This window comes from Rhinopithecus bieti, unplaced genomic scaffold, assembly GCF_001698545.2.
Source record: "Rhinopithecus bieti isolate Rb0 unplaced genomic scaffold, ASM169854v2 scaffold_17971, whole genome shotgun sequence".
Lineage (NCBI taxonomy): Eukaryota > Metazoa > Chordata > Mammalia > Primates > Cercopithecidae > Rhinopithecus > Rhinopithecus bieti.
Window position 1 is genome coordinate 1,498,372 of NW_016809834.1, and position 6,584 is coordinate 1,504,955.

General features: G+C 45.5%; 1 pseudogene; it reads right to left on the minus strand.

Moving 5' to 3' along the window:
- Positions 1–4,355: 4,355 nt before the first annotated feature.
- Positions 4,356–5,468, minus strand: LOC108541087 (P2Y purinoceptor 3-like; annotated as a pseudogene).
- Positions 5,469–6,584: the final 1,116 nt, after the last annotated feature.

Below are 6,584 nucleotides of genomic sequence, written 5' to 3' on the forward strand. Positions count from 1 at the left end.
GTGTCTTGACACTGTTTACTTATGTGATTTTCTGATGCTCTGTTAGCCGAGAGCAACTCCTATCCTCTGCTCTGTCAGCACTTTCTGTGATTCCTGTGTATCCTAGGTCTTCTGTTCTTTTTCTTCACTTCTTTCTCAGAGATACCCTTTTCTGATTCAGCTCTGAATATTTGCATACCCAGTTGGCCCCAAACCCAGAGCTTGAGATTCAGTTGTCTCTCAACCTCCACCCTGCATTTTCAACTTGAGGTCTCACTAGCAGCTCACAGTAGCCTGTCTGAATCTGAGCTCTCCCTAACAGTACACAGTCCCCTCCCTCCCTTTCTCCCTTGTCCACCTTGTCCAACTAGGTGCTAGTTGATCATTCTTCTGATTCCTGTGGCTCAGAGTCTCAGAGTCGTTTTTGTTATGTCTCCCTACCAGTCGTGTTTAAGTAATCATTTTATTTCTGTTTTTTCCAATATGTTTAAAAATTTTAGTTCTCCTTATGCCACCTTAGTCCTGTCTGTTATCTGCATTCTTGGATCCCTGCAGTGGTCGTCTAAATATCTATCATCTTTCCTTTCATGATTGACATCACCAGTGCTCACTGCCTGCCACACTTGCAATGTTGCTGGGATACCATGTTCTATGGGTTGACAAATGGAGTTGTGAGGGAGATAAAACAGACCTGAAATGATAAAGGAGTCCATATCAACTTCAAGGGAATAAGCCCCGTGGGAGAGTCAGCAGTGCAGAGATCTGAGGCAATTGAAGGATGCTGAGTCCATGGCCTGTGGAAGTTGGGAACGTAGGCATTTGGAGAAGGCTTTGTCAGGGATTGTAGAGATGTAGATGGCAGGCCCGTGGCAAAATGTGGGAGAGGTTGGAAGCCACAGGGTGTGGTGGGAAAGCCATGAATTGAGTTCAGCTGGGACTAGACTGTGACAGGGCTAGCATGTCAGTGTGAGGGAGCTGGGCTTTATTCTGTAGAAGTGAAGAGATGGGGGAGAGTGGACAGTTGGGGAGGGTGGGATGTATGGAACTGAAAGAAAATCTGGAGATGCCGTGAAGGGAAAGGAGATGCTGTGAAGGGAAGGGAGGCCAGTGTGGAGACTTTGCAGGAGTCTAAACTGTGATGTTTTCTTTAATTCGTTCAAAACATGGGGGCTGCCAGATTAAGTTTCTAAATCATGACTTCGATCATACTACACTTCTGCTGAAATGCCGTTGGTGATTCCTCCTGGCATGAGAAGTGGTTCTTTCACTGGCATTAGGGGGCTTCATCATCACATGTCAGCCTGCTCTTCCAGCATTGTCTCCAACTCCTTGCCTTCAGGAACCAACCAGTGACTTTCACACAATTAAATTTGCTCACAGTGATCTCTCTCTCCATTTTTTCCACTGCTTGGGACATTCTCCTGGTTGAAATTTCTCCCAGCCTTCAGTGTACTCTTAGGCTCTTCATGGCCCTCTCAGCCTGAGTGTTCACAGTCCCCTTTTAAACTCCTCTAATGCTTACTGCCTGTATTACTCATTTTGATAATCAACAACTGACATAATTCCTTCTGTAGCTGCTTAAGCTGTTAATTAGTAGCCATATTGTTGTTTGTATGTTTTTATATTTTGCTTCTCCAACAGTCTGTACCTTCCTTAAGGGTTGGGATTGTGTTTGGCACTTTTGTCCCTTACTATAGCCATCATATTTTCATCCAATATGAAAATAGCCCCAGTCACTGTATTTTGAACATCATAGTATTTGCTGACCTTTGGTTTTGTTTTAACCTGTCCAAACAATCAGGAAGATTATAGAAGATTCTAAGGTCCCAGGGGGATAACAGATTTGAGGATCCCAGCTTTCCCCAGGATGGAGGGCATTGAATGGGTAAATTCAGAAAGGACTTTTGTTTTGTTTTGTTTTGTTTTTCTGGTTTTCTTATCCGCTTCTATAGGTGAGTTTTCTGTAATCACAAAGGAAGTGACGAATTTCGTCTTGCCTCAGGTTTGACAGTGGATTCCTGGTTCTCTTACAATGGGGTCCTTTTCCCGAAGGGAATAGCCTAGTTTGATCCTAGTCTCTTGAGATAATTGTCCCTGAAAACCCAGGATATGATGTCAACTAAGTTAAACTTTTTTGATCCTAACTGTCCAGAAATAAGTTAAAAATGGATGTTTATACTTTGCTGTTAAGTAGGTCAAAAAACTGCAGAAGTGATTTAGCCTTACATGGATCAGAGAAATAATTGCAAGCACATAGGTTAACAAGAACTTAAAGGCAGGAAATCTTTGGCTAGGAGTGTAATGTACTTGCCTTAAAAGACAGTGCATCCTGAGGAATCTACATTAGTTTTCTTTCCACCTCCAGGGTTGAAAGGCTGGTGGGCATAGAGATAGTGGCTTTATGACATGTGGGCTGGCTCCAAACCTTTCTTGGGGGAGCCTGGTGTACCAGTTCTCCAGTTATGTGGAACCTTATTAATTTGTAAGGATGATAATTGGGACTGTAACTCAGCAGAAACTTGCCTATGTGTTATGCAAAGAAAGGACCAGAAATTAATGATATAAGCCAGAGAGCTGAGAGAATGTTCAAAAGAGCAAACATTTTAAGCTCTCTCAGCTCCTATAGAAACATTTATTTATGTGGAAACAGCTGACCTGCTAATTAGAAAACATCCTTGCCTATTCATTAAACCAATTATCCTGAGGAATTCTGGTAAGCAACACTTAGTCCAGTCTAATTATTGTGTGTCCTTGAAGGGAAAAAACTGTACTTTTAGAATAAAATGTTATAATGTAGGCATACGCATGGTTTACTCAGACATTTCCCATAATTGGAGTGAGATAGTAATGAGGGGTTATGCTCGTTTCTTTTAAAAAGAAGTTAACCACCTTCTCTTCATAGGGAGATTTGTGAATTATTAGATAATATTTTTTTAAGTGTTTTGCCCTTGTCGCCCAGGCTGGAGTGCAGTGGCGTAGTTTGGGCTCACTGCAACCTGCACCTCCTGGGTTTGAGCAATTCTCCTGCCTCAGCCTCCCAAGTAGCTGGGATTATAGGCACCCACCACAGTGCCCAGCTAATTTTTGTATTTTTAGTAAAGATGGGAGTTCCCCATGTTGGCCAGGCTGGTCTTGAACTCCTGACCTCAGGTGATCTGCCCGCCTTGGCCTCCCAAAGCGCTGGGATTACAGGCATGAGCCATTGCTCTTGGCCTAGATAATGTTATGTGTAGACCTGAGAAATCCTTGGAAATCATTATTGTTAAAAATGAGAAGTTTTTTTTAAGGTTATCTTTTTGGATTACCTTGAGTCTTAACTAAAAAAAATCTTTTTAGGGAATAAACATCATTATGACTTAAGACATTGATGAAGGTTTTTTTTTTTTTTCGTAAACTCCGACATCATGTTTAAATTTAAATAAAAATGAAGTGAATCAGTTTTCTTGCAGCCGCTTTACTGTGTATCTCCCATTTTATCCTGCAGAGCTTTTCCTAACAAGAACACTGGTTAAGCAATATAGTGAAAGAACACACAAGTTCTCCTCAGTGTTCTGCAGATAACAGCAATTGTGTGAACAAGCGAGCTGGCCTAAAATGAGGAGTCGGTGCTGTCAAGGAGAACTTGGGCCGGCTCTAGGCTGGTGTTTGGATGGGGGCATACCTTTGAGTTTTAGGAGCATGTGCCTCGGAGGCCACTGCCTGACTTTGAAAACTCCATCCAACCCTATGATCTGGGCATTCTCCCACTGGGTAAGCTTGGAAAGTTACTTCACACTGTGTGTGTCAATTTCCTTCTCTGTAAATGGAGGAAACAATGGCCTCCACCACAAGGAGCTACTGTGAGGATTAAATGAGTTCCGCCATGCAAAGGTGCTCTTTCATAGTAAGGGTTTCATTTACAGGTCCATTTGCTCACTCATTCATTCAGCCCCTATCTATTGTGCCCGGCCCTGCTATGGAAGCTGGGGGATCAGCCATCAGAGGAGATCTCTGTCCTATTGGAGCCTATACTTCAGTGGAAAGAGATCATAAATAAGTAAATGAATCAACAAGTCCAGGTAGTAATAAATGTTGCAAAGACAATATATAGGAAATAGAGTGATTGGGTTATGAGGAGAGAGGTCAACATTAGCTATGGGGGGCAGGAGTGGTCTCTGAGAAGGTGACATTTGAGCTGAGACCTGAATGACGAGAGACCAATGAGAGCTCTTAAAAATAAAAGTTTTCCTTTGTTTTGGTGGCTCTCTCCATACTCTTATTTTAAACTCACTGAACATCAATATAAAAGTGTCCTTTGCACTTTTAGGAGGTCTTGACCCCCTCTCCCACCAGCACTCATCTGTGTTCAAACAAGTTGTTGCTAGTGGTGTTAGGGCTCATTTTCCCCAAGCTTCACCTTGGCAGTATCCAGATCTGTTCACCCCTGGGAATTTCTTCCTCCCCCCCAGCTGGATGCTTGCCCACCTTGTTCTGCCTCAGTTTCTGGAGGAGCCTGACTCTATTGTTGCCCCCCAAAAGAAAGTACAGGACTGGGTTGAGGCAGCTGCTCACACTCACCAGAGGCCTCCATATCTTGTGGGCCACACTGGCTGCCCTCGAGAGCTGGCAGTCTTGAGAAAGCAGAAAGGGGATGGTGAGGTAGAAGGAGCGAGTGACATGGAAGGGCACAAAACAGAGGGTGAAGAGGCCACACACCAGTAGGATGGTCCGGATGGACTTGGCTTGGGCTGCGTTGCCTGTCCTCATGTGGTTTTCCTCTGGCTTGGTCAGGCTCCTACACCAAAATGACCAAGGTGGGAAAGACAAAGCCAGACAATGTCAGAACTACGCCATAGGCAAAATACTGATCAAAATTCTCTGGGTTGGTCGTGTCATAGCAGGACCATCTGGCTATTGATGTAGCCCGTGTGGGAGAAGGCCAGTGTGGGCAGCAGCTGGAGGATCACCAGGGCCCAGGTGGCACCGGTGCCCAGCCAGGCATTGCCTGCGGGTCCCCCCCGGGTTTAGGGCAGTGAACGCAGCGGGTGGCACACACCTAGGAAGTGGTGCACAGAGATGTAGGTCAGCAGCAGGATGCTGCCGTAAAGGTTGGCATAGAACAGAAAGCGCACCAGCTTGCAGAGCAGCTCCCCGAAGGGCCACCTGTCATCTAGTGAGTAGGTGATGATGAGGAAGGGCAATGTCAGCACATAAAGCAGGTCGGTCACCAAGAGGTTCACCAGATAGATGGTGACACAGCTCCAGTGCTTGGTTTGGCACCAGGAGAGCCACAAGACAGTGCCATTTAGTGGCAGCCCTAGGATAAAGATGATACTGTAGGTCAGGGAGAGGTAGACTTGCTTGTACTTCTCTGACAACTGGCAGAGACCTTGGTCCTGTGACGTGTTCGTGTCCAGCTTCTCCATGTCCCAGGAGGCTCCCTTCAGGGGCAGAGCTCCACAACAGCTCCCGCTTCTGCTTCCCCTGGAAGGAAACAAAATGGACAGCATAGCATCATGACCTCAGCCTGGCATTCAACTTTGTCTCCCAAAGTCTAGTCAGAGACCTTGTTTGAAAGAGACCAACCCTGGGAAAATAAGAGTTTTTTTTGGTTTTTTTTTTGAGACGGAGTCTCGCTCTGTCACCCAGGCTGGAGTGCAGTGGCCAGATCTCAGCTCACTGCAAGCTCCGCCTCCCGGGTTCACGCCATTCTCCTGCCTCAGCCTCCTGAGTAGCTGGGACTACAGGTGCCCACCACCTCGCCCGGCTAGTTTTTTGTATTTTTTGGTAGAGATGGGGTTTCACTGTGTTAGCCAGGATGGTCTCGATTTCCTGACCTCGTGATCCACCCGTCCTCGGCCTCCCAAAGTGCTGGGATTACAGGCTTGAGCCACGGAAAATAGAGTATTAAATGAGGGCCAATCTTCCAAAGCTGGGCTTCCAGACTTACCAGGTCCAAAGAACTGGCCTTACATTGACTTGTACGCTGTCTACTCTAGGCTGGGTTGTGATAGAAATGGTGGTGGGATGACACTGTCATTTAAACAGGGTACTCAGAATCTCCAGCTCTGTGGCTCCTCCTCCTGCTAGAATCCTTTGCATAGAGTCAGGAAATCTCCAAGGGGAGGTATTCTAGCCAGAGAAGGAGATATATTCCCAGGGGCTGAAACTGCCTACAATTTGATCCTAACCACACAGACCATAGTAGAGTAGAAAGTGACCCTTGGGGATTAGAGAGGATTAGATAAAGTGCAGGTTTTGCCTACAGGCTCTGCTGGAGGATTTTGATTTGTATCTCTTTCAGGATTTCTTAACTGAGTATTTGAATACTGGGGCTGATTTGCTTATTAACCACCTTAGCATCCGAGCATCCAAGAAAACAAATCTGAGCCATGAAGCCAGGTGCAGCTTCTTCCTTAGTCCTTCCTTGCTGTCAAAGTAGATGCAATAGGTGGGCCTAAGTAGCTAAGGAAGCCATGTGTGGAGCGTGAAGGGGAGCCAGTGTGTGGGCCAGCCAATCAGCATGGAGCCCACAGGAACTGAAAGATGTTTAACTCTGGGGCTTCATATTAGAGGCTTAATATTTAGAAAGACAGGTTAAAATAACGGAAGAGAGAAAAGCATAA